The sequence below is a fragment of the Falco naumanni genome, chromosome 4 (genome assembly GCF_017639655.2).
Source record: "Falco naumanni isolate bFalNau1 chromosome 4, bFalNau1.pat, whole genome shotgun sequence".
Taxonomy (NCBI): domain Eukaryota; kingdom Metazoa; phylum Chordata; class Aves; order Falconiformes; family Falconidae; genus Falco; species Falco naumanni.
In genome coordinates, this window is record NC_054057.1 from 88,674,673 (window position 1) to 88,692,380 (window position 17,708).

A 17,708-nucleotide genomic window follows, 5' to 3' on the forward strand; every position below is an offset into this window, starting at 1 on the left:
ACTGGTTGCAGAAAATGCCTCAAATTACGTTTGCCTCTGTTGCAAGAACAATGCTTATTCTGTTGAGATTCAGGCCCCTCATTTCATGTATTCCACAGCGGATTAAAAGACCAAAAGACAATTTTCCTGAAAAAGTCTTGAAAGTATTCAACCTTTTTAGTATTCTACTACATCACACAGTATAATCCTGTTCCTTCTCCCAAAGAGACGCAGTGTCAACACCGCTGACAGCTCCATGTTTCTTGCAACTTGTGCAGTTGGTTTCTTACGTAGCCTCTCTCATTAAAAGTATTTTGGATACAGTATATGAACTTTGAAAGTAAAACTGACATCAAATTATTAGATTGAAGGAGAAATCATACAGTTACAATACAGTGTTGATATATTAATTAACGAAGATAATTACTGTGGTAAAAAACACAGCAATAATGATTTAAATCATATATAGCTATTTTTACAAAGGTAAAAAGCAGACAAAGCAGAAAAAGATGAGAAACATCACGGCTGACTAACCATGAGTAATCACCTTGGATTATGCATTACCAAAATCTTGCTGTTAGCTTCTTTTAAAAAATAGTGTACATAAGTATACGATAGAACTGCAGTCCTGTCATGCTTCTCACCGTATCAGCATTGGAATGACATGCTTCTTAAAGGCACATAGAGTTAAGGCTGGACTGATGTGTACTTCAGATAAATTTCCTCTTTTATTCAATAAAATTACTGAGATTAAATTTTTTGTAACTGTCTACTCCTAATTAAATTAATACCACTGAGCAGACACTAGAAGACTTCCAGAAACTCATTTAACACTTTTGCATATTTTGCTTCTTACGTAGCCTCTCTCATTAAAAGTATTTTGGATACAGTATAAGAACTTTGAAAGTAAAACTGACATCAAATTACTATATTGAAAGAGAAATCATAGTTACACTGAGATTCTCATTACTAATTCTTGGAAGGAGATCTTAATCTTAAGTCTTTGGACTGATTAAAGTCTGAAAAGAAAGCTACACTAGCAAATACACACATAAACTAACAAAAGTAAAGAAAATTCTTATATCTGCACAGGGGTAGAGGATGAGTCAACAGATGATACATTCCTCCCGGTACCATCTCCAGGGGGAAAAAAAAATAAAAAAAAGGTACCTCATTTGTAACGGGAGATGTGGCCTGCTAAGTGCAAATTAATTACCAGGCAGAGAGTGTGGGTCTGTGATGAACAAAAGTTGCCTCCCACAGCTCCCTTAAGAGCGCCAGGAAGCTAAAGCTTACCCTGGTCACTGTGCAGGGCCATACAGATGATTTACCTACTGTTTTTTCACGTTACTGCCTTCTCAAAACTAACATATTCAAATAACATTTGGTAAAATCTTTTGGGCTTCATATTACCCATCAGTGAAAAGGATATAACTCATAGGAATATTGTAAAGCTTAGTGTTTAAATACTTGCATGGTCTCATAAAAATGTTTTAAGTAAATATATTACAATTATCTTCTGTGTGTTCATACTTTGGAGGCTTTAAAAAGCTAATTAATAATAGACTTTATCCAAGATGCTAGACTTCTTACAAATATTTTAACGTTAAGCAAGCCAAGTTTCAATACGCATACTATTCAAGTCACTGAAATGAAATCAATCCGTTATGATGGAATTAATGTTTAAATTGTCTACTACTGATTATATAAAATTTCTCATGTCTACTACTTTCCTTTAAGAAACAGCTACTTTCATCACTTTGCAGCATACAGAAACAATCTGATGGAGCAAAGGAAAAAGCAGTCCAGGATTAACCGCCTTTTAAAGATAATACACTGTCAACAATCTTCTTTAAAGAAGAGTGTGAACTGCTTTGCTATTCTATCATGTGAAAGAGAGACGTGGTCACCTAGATAGCTGTGCAAGGTATTTATAACCAAACATTGAAGCTAGCATCTATTAATCCCTCCAGATAACATGGAACACATCTCTTAATATACCTTTTACCGACACTATACTTTGTAAGTAGAAACTATGTTACACTTTAATTACAGTCCAGTACTGTTCGTAGCAGAAAGTTCATAAAGACTTGAGTCATGTTGAAAATTCTGAATCACAGTAAGAGGACATGTTATTTCATCTACAACTAGTAAGTCTGTCCTTCCTAAAAGCTGCTACCTGAGCACTCAGTAGCACAAGAATTATGGCAACAATACTTGAAAGTGTAATAGATAAGCATTGTCCTACAATTTGGTAGAAGTGAAGGACTTCCAGATACAGTCTTCAACAATTTTTTACTTTTAATCATCTCATGAGCAGACATAATTTGATTTAATCTCATCTTTTCTTAGTCAACAATGCTCATATTGAGGCAACACTAAGTCATTCAGTGGGATTAACTTATTATTTGATCTATTACAGTGCATATTCTCACTACTTCTATTAAAATAAACAGCTTCATAAAAATACTTTAAACTAGAAAGGTAAAACATGAAGTATCTTGTTTGGATGCTACACACATGCTTATGCTATGCATGGAAATATGCCATTTGCAAATCCTCAGAAAAATCTAAACATGACATTCCTATTTTTTCAATCTATGATGTTGATTGTCAAAATTTTCTATTTGCTTTAGTACTATACTAAAATTTAAAATGCCTGTATTAACACTGGCAGCAAATAAATTTAGACTCATCTTGGAAAACAACACAAAGTCAGTTTTATAATATGTAAATTTAGCAGGACAAAGTAACAAAACAAAAAAACCCCCACCAACCAATAATAAAAAAAACACCAACAAAAAACCAACCATGTGCATTGCTGTTTACAAATTATGCTTCTAGTTTCTCATCCTTGTGCATATCTACACATTTAAATAAGATCTCTTTTTTCAATAAAACATAAGTGACATATCATTTCAGAAGCAATTTAATTCCAATTAAAAAAAATTCAAAAGTTCTTGATACCAGTTTTATTAAGAAGTGCTTAGCAGCAGTGTTCAAATAATTGCAAGATCAACTCAGACTTACCTGGCAAAAAGCAAGTTCAGTTGTTCTGCTGTATGACAGAACTTTGTGGAAGGAACTGGTAAGCTAACATGTGGTCCATGATTTTCTGTGGCCAGCAAATACAAACTGCGTAGCCAGCAGAATCTATTTATGTAATTGAAGTTGACAACATACAACAAAAATTAAATCAAAACACAAGTGTTCATTTTGCTATTGTAAAGTGCTTCATAGCTCCAGTCTGGAGTAAGGGTCAAATTTATACTAACACATCATACATTTGCTAAACGTTTTAGTGCCCTTAAAATGGGCATTTATTTTAAAAAAGAAAGAGAAAATATACAGAGCTTTTCACAAGAGGTGTGCTCTGACAGTTCAGAAAATAATTAATTAGTTATTTGTATCAATAAAGTGGATCATAATCTTTTAACAATTCCTTTAGGTGTTCAGAGTCCTTTGATAGCCAAAATGCTGATCAATCTTAAAAAAGAATGTTGATAGAGCATCTAAGGCATTTCAGAAAAGGTTAAATTACTCCATGATTTCATTTGTTTGCGTAGCTAGTTCAAGATGTTCCCATTTGTGACTAAGCTGCAGGTGCTATTCTGTTTATTTTAGTCCCTGTAAACCAAGCCCTGAATTGAACAAAGCAAGGAAAGCATTAGGATTCAAGTCGAAGAGGAAGGAACTGCAGTACTGTTTCCAGTTGAACATGCTACTTTCTACTTTCCTTAGTAAGCATGACCAAGCATTACACAACCATTTCTAGAAATGATTTCTTGAAAAAGATATACTTTGCTTTTTTTTATTTCTATACTGTTATGGATATTACAAAAATTTTATTGTTACAATATTTGATGTACCAAAGACCGATATTTGACTTTAAAAAAAAATAAAAATCAACTTCTATCGGACAGCATTTAACTTACAATTCACACTCAGCAACAAAATTAACACTAGACACTAATTCAAAATAATGTAGCATAATTAGGGATTACTAGCAACTTCAATTAGGAGGTCTTGCAAATATCAAAATGATTATGTCTGAACCGGAACTCAGTGCACACATACAGATGACACTCACTTAAGCAGTCCCTGCTCAACACCTTCAGACAACTCAGAACATCTCCCTTTCACAAACCTTTTGCCGCATATTGACTTGTACCAACAAAGCTACTTTCAGATATTAACAATGCAAACAATAACTTGAATTAGTTCCCATGGAAACCAGTCAACTTGTTGCTCTTAACTTCTGGAACTAAAACTTGTAAAATGTAATCCACTAATGGACAAACCAAAAAAATTAGGTGACAGATTAAATAAAAAGATGAAGATCAACTTTCTGTACATATTAAGCAGCAGCTGTTTACCACGTGTTCTTTATTTGATTCACCTAAGTTCTTAAGAGTTCATCTACAATATTCTCTTTTCTTTTATGTTCTTTTCTTATCCATCATAACATAACCACCCTGTAAAAATCATAGTAGAACATTATGATACATATTTAACTGTCCAAAATGACTGGTTTGACTTTGCAAGTTACTAGAAAATTTTAAATGTTCCATATTCTGTTGATCTTTAAGGTCACTTCCAACCCAAACCATCACATGATTCTATGATTTCCTTTAACTACAAAGGAAACAGAGGCCTAGGACCAAATAATTAACATGTCTGGTTTACAAGTTCAAGGGACCATCTCTTCTTTTCAACAACTCAATTTACACTGGATGATGTGACATGTTTTGTAGTGACAAAAGTACAATTAAAGGCTAATGAAAGGTGGTGATGGAAGTTTTAAGATTTTTTTTATAGTGCTACTGTCCTGCTTAGACAGAACCATTGGGTAAGCTACAACTGTAAGATCCTGGAAGGCTCTCCTAGTGCTCCCAAAGACAACTCACAGTTAGCTACGTACATTAAATACATGTATTCATCACAAGCATGTTGTGTGTGCATGAATGCTCATCCTTCCCAACTAAACAGAGGCTGTGACACGAAATTTTGGCAGTCCCATAATATCACTTTATGCTACTGCCAACTCTTCTACTCAATACACATAAATTATTCTCCACTGTACTTGTCATTATCCTAGAGTCAGAGTAAGGACAATATACTTCTCATTTCTTATACCCAAAGCTGCTACTAGAACTGAGCAAATACATTTATTTGCTTGGCTTAGAAGTATTACTTTCTATTACAAACTTTTAAAAGCACTGAAAAGGGAAAGAGCACCGTTGTTTCATTACTTATATACCAGCTATCATTTAGATTCACGGCTTCAGGTGCACAACTTCTTCCCTCCAGAATCTTCAACTGATGCTTTCTCCAAGTTACACCTACTGATACAGCAGGGTTAAAAGAACAGTTATTACACCTTACCTGGAAGCAAACGAAACAGCATCCCATAACATTTGGTTACAGTGAACCACTGCTCAACTGCTCATATCCCACACTGTATTGTGACCTAAGTTTTTATACAACAGTGACCAAAGGTCTGAATGTGAATGCAATCACAGTAGTTGTAACAGATTTACAAATTGCAGTATCTTCCCAACAATTAAAGTGTCTGAGTTTTTTAGTGTGCATCCTTATTGTATCTATAAAAATGCTAATTCCATGCATTTAAGTACAGACTTTCAATCAGAAAAAAAACCACAAATCACAACCCCGCAACCCCCAGCCTCCTAAACACCGGAAATTAAGCAAAAAGATATACTATAAACATAATATTATGACTTTAACAGAAAAATAAATACCTTTTGTTAAAGCCAAAATAACACTTTACTAAACAAAAGCCAAATTTTTACTACTTGATAAATCAAGTACATTTCTTCTAACATGGCCAATAATACAGTCTGTGAACAGGTAAGGCCACAGAAAGGAATATCACCTATTGTTTCTTTAGAAATACAGAACCAAGATTACAAGTGATCAAACTTAATGCCCAGATCAACATCCATATTCTAAAATAACCTGAAACAGCGTGTTATTAATATGGTGCCTGAAAACTCTTAGGTTCTAAACAGTTTAATGCTGCAATCCATAGTCCGTGACCTCGCTCGATCCCACGCCCCCAATCGATCCCACACCCCAAATCAACTCCATCCCCCAACTTGACCCAATTCCCCACTCGACAACCCCCCCCACTCGACATCACCCCTCGACTCTACACCTTTCCCCCACTCGACCCGACCCTTAGACTCGACGCGACTCGACACCACTCGACCCCAGCCTTCAACTCAACCCCACTCGACCCCACCCCCCCCACTCGACCCCACCCCCGGCATCGACCCCACCTCTGGACTTGACCCAACCCACCGACTCGGCCCCACCCGACCCCACCCCCGACTCCACCCCACCCCGCGACTCAACTCCAAACCCCTAATCGACCCCACCCCCCGACTCGACCCCACCCCCTCACTTGAACTCACCCCCGACCCCAAAACACCCCCTGACTCGATTCCACCCCCCAACTCAATTCCACACCCTACTTGACACCCCCCCCCCTCGACCTTAACCCCCGATTCGAGCCAAACCCCCGACTCGACCCCACGCCCCCACTCAACTCCACCCCCAGACTCGACCCCACCCCCCGACTCGACCCCACCCCTCACTCGACCCCACCCCCCACTCGACACCAGCCCCCGTCTCAACCCCACCCTCCTACTCGACTCCCCCCCCTACTCGACCTCACCTCCCCACTTGTCCCCACCCTCCCAATCGACCCCTCCCCTTCTTGACCCCACCTCTACCTGGAACCCACCACCCCACTCAACCCCACACCCCCAATGGACTCCACCCCCTCACTCGACTGCACACCCCAACTCGACCCCACGATTCGACTCGACCCCACCCCCCACTCGACCCCACCACCCTACTCGACCTCTCCCTCTGACTCGACCCCACCCTCCGACTCGACCTAACCCCAACACTCGACCCCACCCCCCCACTCGACCCAAACCGCCACCTCGACCGGACCCCCCCAGTCGACCCCACCCCCAGACTTGACACCATCCCCCCACTCAACCTCACCCTCCGATTCGACTCCATCCCCTGACTCGAGGCCCCCCCCCGACTCGACCCCACCTCCTGAATCGACCCAACCCCCCATTAGACCCCACCCCCCAACTCGACTCCCCCCCTGCTTGACCCTATCCCCAGACTCGAACCCACTCCCCCACTTGACCCCACACTAACCCTATCCCCAACCCTAACCTTAACCCTAACCAAGACACCAACCCCTAACCCTAACCCTAACTCTAACAAACCCTAACACTAACCCTAACCAAGACCCTAAACCTAACCTAACCCTAACCCTAACCTTAATCCTAACCAAGACACCAACCCCTAACCCTAACCCTAACTCTAACCAACCCTAACCCTAACCTTAACCCTAATCCTAACCGTAACCCTAACCTAACCCTACCCTAACCCCTAACCCCTAACCACTAACCCCAACCCTGACCCCTAACCTTGACCCCTAACCCTAACCTAACCCTACCCTAACCCCTAACCCTGACCCCTAACCCTGACCCCTAACCCTGACCCCTAACCCTGACCCCAACCCTACCCTAACCCTACCCTAACCCTAACCCTGACCCTGACCCTTAACTTCCCCGGAGGAGCTGTGCGCGGGGTGCGCCGCGGAGCACTTTGGCTCCTGCCGAGTCAAACCTCAGCGGTTCCCCAGCTCGCCGCGGAGAGCAGGCAGCCCAACTCCTGCGGGGCGCTTCACCTGGCTACCGGGGCAGCGTGAGAACTGCCAGCAGAAATCCTCCCTGGCACCTTCTCTGGTCGAACTGCACGTACCTAACCGTGACCCTAACCCTGGCCATGACCCTAGCCCTAACCCTAACTTCAACCCTAACCCTAACGTTTCCGGCGAGCTAAGGGCAGCGCATGCGTAGAAGGGGCTCGATTGCAACGACCCGGCTTCGCGTCACGCCGTCGGTAGGACCTTTCCCGCGCGGAGGGCACGTGTTCGAGCCCCGTGGTCTGGTACCAATTTTTGGTCGCGAGATGGCAGCAGCGCTCCACCAATCGCGCTGCTGCAGTACCCAAATCTTTTCGCTAGATGGCAGCAGCGCTCCACCAACCCTGTGCTGAGTACTATCATGGTGCGCACGGGCCAAGATCTTACAGCACCGGACCACAAGATCTGCTCGCTGCGGCTGCAGGGTTCACATTGCTCTGCCCTTTGCCCACTCGCAGCCCAGGCGCTAATACTTGTTGGCTCTCTATGCAAAAGCATCCCCGTGGTTCAAGCTGTTAAATTCTTTCTGTTTGACGCATTCCATTTTGCTGTGGGAAATAGGGGTGCATTTGCTGTGTTTGCATTTGGAAGCACGTTAGAAACAGCAATTTTAAATACATATTTTTTTTAATAGATGAAATTTTGCAGGAGTGCACTTTTTGAGTAGGAAAAAGCGAGTGGTGTGAATGTGTGGCTTAGGAAAAGCTCATACAAGTTTTCCCCTCCACAAGTAAGCCATTATGAGCTGTTGCACGGTTTAACCTCTTGAGCTCATAGCCGTTCCCTGTGACGGGAAAGTGAGGTGTTACCGGAGCGAAGGGGTGCAGAGTACGCGGCAGGGCCGGAAGGTGGGACAAGGGAGCGGGTCTTTCCTCCGCCTGCCTCTCCCCCTCCCCCAGGAAGCCGCTCTCGGCACAGCCCACACTCCGCGGGAAGCCCCTGCAGAGACCCGGGGGCTGGCAGGCTCAACGGAGCCCGCGGCGGCACCGAGCCCCTGCCCGCCCCGGCGCAGAACCGCAGCCACAGCCGCTCCTCGGCTGCCTCCGGCCCGCGCTGCCCGGCGGGGCGGGGGCGGGGCCGGCGGGGCGGGGCGGGGGTGGGGCCGGCGGGGTGGGGCCGGCGGGCGGGGGCGGGGCCGGCTCGGCCCCGGCAGGTGGGTTCGTTTCCGGCCCGCGCGGCACCCTGGGCGGCGGTGGCGGTGCGGGGCTCCTCGGGAGCCTGGAAGTGTGTCGGGCCGGGACGTGCGGCGGCGCGCTGGGTGAGCGGGCGGGCTAAGGGCGGGTGGGGCCGGCGGCCGTCCCAGGCGGGGCCGGCGGGCAGCGGCCGGCTGGGGGGTACGTGGCGGGCAAGCGCTCGGCCGCGGCAGGGAGCGCCTGGTGGCGGCGGCGGGCGGGCTGAGGCGGGCGGCCCGGCCCGGGGCCGGCGGGGCTGCCGGCGCTTCGCGTCTCGCCGGCGGTGACGGTGGTCAGCGGGCTCCTCACGGTGCAGCCTTTTTTTTTTCTCGGAGCTACGCTGCTACCTCAGCGAGGAGGTGAGGAGCGGTGGCGGGGTGGCCCCGGTGCTCCCTTGTGGCGGCGGGGCCCGGGAGGGGGGTGGGCCCGCGGCGCCCTGCCGCCCCCCCGCCGCCTCCGGGCTGCCCGGGCAGCCGCTGCAGCCGCCGCAGCTCTGCGCGGAGCTTTGTCTTTCCCCCAGCCGCTGGCCGTGGCAGCGGGCTGGGGCCGCAGGGGCTGCCTTGGGGCCTGCGGTAACGCTGTCGCAGGGGGGCGGCTCAGGAGCCTCTGCCCGCCCCTGCGAGCGGGCAAGGGAAAGGAAAGAAAGCGGGCGGCGGCGTCCCCACCCCTTGCCCCCGGTTGCTGATTTCTCTAAAAAGTATTACAAAGGGCAAGCCTTGAGCTACCGGGGAGGGTCGGGAGGCAGCAGCTCAGGTGTCTCGCCGATCCTGTGTCTTGACAGTCAGCTCCTGGGCCAGAGCAGCCGAGGGGAAGAGGCCTTTTGATTTGCTTCCCAGTGAAATGGGGCTCTTTTGTTTTTCTTTGTACCTAGGTTCATCGGGAATCGTATGTTGACAAATCAAGGGGAACTAAACTGAAGGTCAGTCTAGATGTTACTTTTCCACATAAGCCTTGTGCTTGTGAGTCGGACTGCGGACTACGGAGGGATAACTCTTGTACTTGCTGAGGGCCCACGAGGCTCCGTGTGCCCGCTGCTTCCGAGCGCTGCGCTGCTGCTTGGGCAACAGCCGGGGAGGAATTGGTGGTCCCTTGTGGTTACACAGCCAGGCCTGCTGGGTGCTTAAACCAGTGCGTCCAGTCGGGCAGTATTATTTTTCTAGATTATAAATGAGCCTGAGGCATAAATCCATTTACATTTCTGTATGGCGGTATACTTTGTCAGAGAGCTCAGTCGAGCTGGCAGAGTTCCCTTGGGACTCCAGATTTGACTGTCTTGTTGAAAGGCTCGAGAGCCTGCTTTGGAAGTTACTTGACAAGGCACAGCTTTGCTGTGATTTTTGTATTTGAATTCTGACTGTAATGCCAATGCCACGTGTTAGCCTTTCTTCAGCAGTTATAAAAGCAGAATGAGCATTAAGAATCTGATTACATTTAACTAAATTCGAAACAAAGTTGAGGGATGAAGTGACTGGAAGTCCTGCAAGTCTGACTGGGTATTACTGCCGTGCATGTTATCTGCCTGTCTACTGATCGTTCCTGCCTCTTGTTCTGTTGTGGTAATTCCTTTGGGTAATGCGTTGGGCTCTAGATGTAGTGCATCTTGACTTCTTCCCGACCCCCTGAGATTTTATCAGTCTTTGCCTTCCTCACGTCTAACAGGGTGTGGGAAGGCCAGAGAGACTGGAAGCCTCAGCTGTTGTGTGTGGAGAAGCTGTCAGCCTTCTAAGAGAGTGTGTAGCCAGCAAGCGCATCGTGGTGCTTCGATACCAAGCTGATACCACAGGCCTCAATCTTTTTTTTTGTGAAAACAGATCACAAGGAAATGTGCTGATGTTGAAGGGGGAAAGGTGGCGGGGGAAGAGGTAGGAGGCAGCTTTCAACCAATTTTAGGCTTAACTCCTGCTTTTGGCTTTTTGCCTTAAGCACATCTACCTTTCAGGGTAACACTTTCTTGGAAGTTGGAAATGGTCCTTCTTGAACACCAAACCAAACCCCGTACCTGGGAGGACCATTTAGCGTGCTGCACCGTGCGTTTTATTCCCTGTCGGTCACTTGACCCTAGCTGTACACGCTCTCCCGGTTTGGCACGTTCTTACCCTGCTGGCCAAAAGATTCTGTCTTTTCACTTCCTCAGCTTGCTACAGGCCATAACAGATGTGTGTTGATAAACCGCTTTGCTTGATCACTGCTTTCAGATTTGAGCATCGAGGCCATGGATGTAACAGGAGAGCAGCAGCAGGATGTAGAGCACAAGCCGTTTAAACAATGCTTGGATAAAGCTGCCAATCGTGTGACTCCAGAAGCCGAGAGACACAGTAAGATGCTATTCTGCCATTCTTGGATGGATGCTCTCACAGTCTTTCCATCACCGTATGCCTGCTATGAGATTTGTGGGAACAAGGGACGGCTGAATTCACAGCGTTTTAAACACCACAAACTCTTGAAGAGTTTATAGGACACAAATCTATTACACTGGCAGATCAGACAAGCTCCTCTGTGTGTGTGTATATATATATTGGTACTTTTGCGAGGCAAGTCTTTGCCTAGTCCCTCTGAAACTGGGACAAGGACTCATTGATGCATTTCAGGAGCAAAGCTGCTGAGTGAACAGGCTTTTCCTACTAGAAATCAAGCAGCTGCTTTGGCAAAACTTGACTTTGGTTGCATCTTTAAGTCCTAGGAGGCTGACAAATGGGATGAGCTGGTTAGAGGAAAGAGCCTCTCTCCAGGGAAGGCTCTGCTGACGTGACCCTTAAGCCTAAACTTGCATCTTACTATGTTTGCTTTGTGTGTGTTAATGCATACCCGATTAATAGATTTCAGTTGATTTACAGTTACAAGTTGGAGTAAGTGGTCCTTGGCTACATAAACCTCTCCTCTGCGTTTTTTTACATGTTACGACTTACTGTTGTACTTCAATACAAACCGGGAACGATTCTGGTAGTGTTGCAATATAATGGTAATACTGTCCCGACTTTGTCTTTCTAAAACGTGAGGTCCTTATTATCTGTTCTGGGAGATAGTGTAGTTCTGTGTATTGGCATGAACTAAATTTGCTGATTTGTTGTAACTCAGATTGAACTTTTCTGTTCTTAAAAGCTGAAAGGCTAAACTAAGCTAAGAGCTGAACGCAAGAGCTTCTCCTGTTGTCACAGAAGTGTGGTGATAGCCTTCTTACTGTTGTGTCACTTAGCAGCCTTTTTGTATTCAGAGGCTGTGGCGTGACGAATGTACTGTCTGGGGTCAAACCCCACTTTTCTGTATCTAATTCTCTGTTAACACATGTAGGCCTCCTGCTGTACTTGTGTTGACAGCCTCCACTGGGATTACTCGGTCTGAACCAGTTGCTCTTGCTCCTTATATTATCAAGGAGAGGAAGAGGAACTTGCAGGGAGCAAGCAGTCTCATCCAGGAGAGGCGTTTTGAAAGTGATCAAATTGTATTGCATGCAGCAAGCAATTTCTTCTGCTGTCTGGAAAAAGTATATGGCTAGTTTGATTTCCACCACACGTGTGGCAAGTTAGATTGGAAGAGTACACCCATCTTCGTGAAACGCTATGATTATCAGTTTCTGTTAGTAACACTTGATGTTCAGTTAGTTATTTAAATGGCAACTATACCAGTATTGACTGGTAAAGGAAAAATGCATGCAGACGTGGTTACCACTGGGCTTGCTTTAGTCACGACTCAGAGCTGGGCTACCACCCCAGTGAAAGATTCAAAGGGGAGTGCTGTGGGTAGCAAGGGTCTAAGGGTGGGTGTCACTAGGGAAATTTCTGGAGGCACTTGGACTTTTGCGCATCTCCATTCTCATTGGGTCCACAGTTAACATGCAATAGGTTTGCACGGACATTCAAAGGTGTAGTGTAGCATGTGAGCTTGATGCATTGAAATCTTTCAGGGGAGGGTGTGTATGATTGCTAGCAAGTGTCAGGGAGGACTGACACCTAATATCCATATCCTTTTCATATTCAAGGTTAAAACTTTAATAACCTTTGTCTTTTGGGGGATTTTGGAGTGTGGGTTTTTTTTGTGTGGGTTTTTTTGGTGGTAGGTTTAGTGCTTTATTTTTGAACACAGCTTGTTTTCATGGATGCATACATAGGACCACTGTTGTTTATTATATTAAGGGTTTTCTTACCCTCCCTGTTACTTTCTCCACTCAGTTTCTGTGATATGTTTTTATTTCCTACAGCAGCAGCAGTTAGTTCCCTCCCAGTAGACTTGATTCCTTCTTCTCATTTTTATGTCCACTAAAATACTCTGCATAGAACATTTGTTGTCAACATTGGTATGTGATTATGGCTTTCCACATGACTGCCTGTGAGGAAGAGGGGAAATTCAAATCTCTTTTAGGATAATATTTGCTGGTATTGTCACCCATGACAATGAGTTGCTTATTGTCTATCTTATTCAAACAAAAATTTGAAAATCCAACCGCCAGTATGACTGCTTTGTTTATATAGATTCAGGCCTTTTAATGAAAGATTACTGTCTCCTGCAGGTAGCTGGAAATTTCCACTTTGCACCGGCAAAAAGTTTCCAACAGTCTCATGTACATGGTAAAGTATTTTATTTTCCTGCTTATTGTGACCTTTAGCTTCCAAGTGTTTCAGACCATTTCATTTGAACATCTTTGCATTGCTATCTGTGGTAACAGCAGCACTGCTTCAGCAGGGAGGACACTGGTGAAATTTTGTTAGAGATGTTTAGAACTACTGGGAACAAATAGAAAAGTGTTTCCTGAAGGTGCTGCCACATGGGTGTGGGAGAACATGGATGAGAATGTGTCTGGGCAGTCTCTCAGCCTCACTTGTTCTACAAAACTTCGCTTCCCTGCTGTAAAACAACCTCAGGTACGGTGTTCGGTCCGGGACCTGAATATCAGTATCTCTGGAAGGGGTGTTTTGGAGAAAAGCTCTTGAGAATTTCAAGGCAATTCAGAACTTTCAGAGTAAAATTTCAGTTGTGAAGGACTTCGACTTCCTCAAGTATATATAAATACACAGTGGCTGGAATGACAGTGGTAGTTTCCAGAATCATAGAATGGTTTGTGCTGGAAGGGACCTTTAAAGGTGCCCTAGTCCAGCCCTCCTGCAGGAAGCAGGGGCATCCTCAACTAGATCAGGTTGCTTACAGCGCTGTCCATCCTGACCTTGAATGTTCCCAGGCAGGGGGCATCTGCCACCTCTCTGGGAACCTCTCCCAGTGTTTCACCACCCTCATCATAAAAAATTTCTTCTATCTAGTCTGAATCTACCCTCTTTCAGTTTAAAACCACTAAGCCTTGTCCTATTGCTACAGGCTGCACTAAAACGTTTGTCCCCATCTTTCTTATAAGCCCCCTTTAAGTACTGAAAAACCACAATAAGGTCTCCCCAGAGCCTCTTCTCTGGGCTGAACAACCCCAGTTCTCAGCGTGTCTTAGGAAAGGTGCTCCAGCCCTCTGATCTTTTTTGTGGCTCTCCTCTGGACCTGCTTTGCCAAGGACTCCGGAGCCGGATGCAGTGCTCTAGGCAGGTCTCATAAGAGCAGAGAGGCAGAATCGCTTCCCTCGACCTGCTGGTCATGTTTCGTTGGATGCAGCCCAGGATATGGTCAGCTTTCTGCCCTGCGAGCACAGGTTGCTGCTCATGTCCATTTTTTGATCCACCGGTACCCCCCGGTCCCTCTCTGCAGGCGTACTGTGGCTGCCTGCTGCCTGCAGCCGGTGTTGGTGCATGCGCAGTGGTGCTACTGGCAAGGCTCAGGGCAGCGCATGCGGAGAACTGGCCTGACGCCTCGGGGTGCGGCTGCTGGTTGGGTGCGTGCGTGACGCATTTGAGATTCGCACGTGCACAGTGGCGTTACTGGCAACCTAAGGGCAGCGCATGTGCGGAGGGGGCTCTAGCCCCGCATGCACAAAGCGGCCCAGCGCAGAGGCGTGCAGCTTCGAGGCCCGCAAGGGCAGAACCGCGGCGTTGCCGAGTGAAGTGGAATTGAAACCGTGGAGGGGCGCAGCCGCCCTGCACCCCCGCGGTCTCCAGGTTGGGGGGGGGGGGTCTCGCTAGGGGCGGGGCCGTTGCAGCAGCGAGGACCCGCAGGCTGCGTTTGTCCCGGGGCTGCAGCGGTGCTGCAGTTCCGTACTCCCGTGTCGAGCGCGTGCTGGCAACGTGCTCGGGGGACGGCAGCAGCGGGCGCCGCAGCACCGCCCTACAGGCAGTGCGGGATCGCGGTGCCGTTAATAACGGCCGGCAGCGCCGAGTGGGGAGGCGCCACCGCGCATGCGCGGCGACAGGGCTGCAGCACCGGCACGTGGCCGCCAGGTGGCGGCAGCGCTCCACCGACCCTGTGCTGAGCACTGGCCGGGCGAGCGCTGCCCGGGATCTCGGCCCAGTTCACACCGCCCGGCCACGGGAGCTGCTCGCTGCGGCTGCAGGGTTCGCTTCGCTCTGCCCTTTGCCCACTCGCAGCCCGGGCATTAATACTTATTGCCTCCGTACCAAAAAGCACCCACGTGGCTCAAACGGTTAAATCCCTTGCATCTGACAGCTTTAACAGTCGGGTGCTTCTTTTTGTCTGTGCCCCCACCCCATTACCTAGGGAGAGACAGCAGCATGGGGAGCCCATGGCACAAGGCGCAGGGGCTGGATGGTGGGGTCCTGCGGATAAGCCCCAGCGATTGGTGGTGTTAAAGGAGAAATTCACACAGATGTGGGTACCACTGGGCTTGCTTTAGTCACAACTCAGAGCTAGGCCACCATCCCAGTGAGTGGCAGAGAACCAAGGGACACAGCACAGCTTATATACGCTTATCAGATTATTAGTCAAATGTCTGAAGTTTTTAGGAGTTTCTTTTGGTCCTGTCAGTTCTGCAAATCCACCACCTGACTCTGTCCCAGGTTATTCATCTCCTCGGTTCCAGGCTCCTCCTCGGATCTTGATCTTCTTTCTGCCTGCTTTAACTCACACGCTCCTTCAAGCGTGCTCAGTCTTTGAACAAGCAATTCCTATGACACCTGTGTTTCTGAGAGCACCTGTGTGCACAAATTGATCATCTGTTGTTTCTCTGTTCTCCCACTGACTAACTGGACTGGGTTTTAAACCAGCCTTTGATTAGGGCTACACTAGGGATGAGGCCTGGTTTTGCCACTTAGCTGCTTCATCACTTTACATTTATTAATTCAAAATACATTTTCTTTAACAGACAATACGGAACAAAATGCTAAAACTCCAGGTCTTAGAACAAACAAAAAAAACCCCTAAACAGTGCCTCTGAACTGTTTCCCTTTCCATCCAACGGGTGGAAACTTCCTCAGTAAATGACAAGTTTACATGACCACCCAAGTGATCTGTGCTTACTGAGCAGGAAAGCAAACAATACCTTTTCAGCTGGCACATGTATCCAAATATATACCCAAAGAAGCTCCATTAGTGTAACTTGCAAAGAGCTCTGGGATCTTACAACCTTACCTGTAGTGCCCCTCTAAGGAACCGCAGAGCTGTGGACTCTCAGACACACTGGGGCACAACGCTTGGCCTGCCTGAAATGTTCAGGAGGCTCTCGGATATCCAGGCCACCAGAAACTGTTCTGATTTTACAGCAAGGCTGACTACACTTGTGAGTTTTCTTTTGCGTGCTCACACCTGGAAGCTAAACCAGAAGAGCTGCACACACAGCAGAACAATTGCTCAGCGCACCTACACCAACAGAGCTCTCCTAAAGCACACTTGGAGTCATTCATACCCCAAGTCAACATCTACAGCGGAACCTGGCCGCAAGCTTTGACACAATGTCATTTTGGGGTCAAACTGATGCACATCAAAAAATTAGTAGAGCACGTCTCCTTCTCTGCCACATCAGGTATTGCGCTCCTTCAGCTGAGCTGTAACTGTTACATTATTTCCCAAATGCAAAGCCAAAGAGAGAGAATACAACCACAGCACGCTCCTTAAAAAGCAAATATGCACAGGCAACCGTTCCTTGTGTGTGACCAAGGGATGATGTGACCACAGCCCTTCAAAATTTCAGGAAGCCTACGTGGGACTAAACGGTGCTTGTGAACAAAGAACATGCCTGCTCCTTAAGACAGCTGGTCAAGTTTACCACCAAAACTCTACATCAGCATTTGCCAACCCTGTCCAACTTTGGGTCGCCAGAGCTGCACTCAGATCACTTGAAAGCATCTCCTAGTAGCGGCCAGTACTAAGCTCAGAACTGTACCTCCCTGACGCCTACATGGAGAAAAACTCAAACTGTGCCCCCTTCTCCTTAAGGTGCCTTAGAGCTTGTGACAGGAATTTCATCCCACTGCTTGGAAAAGCTCCAAGGTTGCCGCTTAAGGGAACTGGAGTTCCCTGGGTCTCAGAGTAATTCCAGAGCTAAAGTGGTGACAGACATCAACCCTAGGTCAGACAATACATGCCAACACTCATGACTGACCCAGGGTGGCAACCTCCTCCTGTCCTACCCAAAGGTTTCAAAGCCCACACACTGTCTTCATACTGCAGGAAGCTACCTTATTTATAATTCCTAACACCATTAACATGTTCCTTGAGACGGGACTACAGATACATTATGCAGACAACCAAGCCGCCGTTGGGAAGCACCAGAGCCTTATGGTGAGAAATTTATTCTACAACGGAGAGAGCTACAGTGAATAAATCAGATCGAGACGTGGTCCTTTTTCTTCAAGAGAAAAGCACGCACCAGATCAATGACTGTTGAACAGACAGGCAGAATTCTCAGAAAAAAGCAACCCCTAACTCTGAACAACAAAGAGAAAATTAATCCTCTTAATAAAAGCACAGCTGCACTG

General features: G+C 46.7%; 1 non-coding gene across 1 annotated transcript; it reads right to left on the minus strand.

Annotated features, from left to right (window-relative positions):
* Positions 1 to 17,248: 17,248 nt before the first annotated feature.
* Positions 17,249 to 17,333, minus strand: LOC121088133. Its single transcript, XR_005827839.1, has one exon. It is a non-coding gene; the product is annotated as a small nucleolar RNA SNORD45 (small nucleolar RNA).
* Between the last annotated feature and the right edge of the window lie 375 nt (positions 17,334 to 17,708).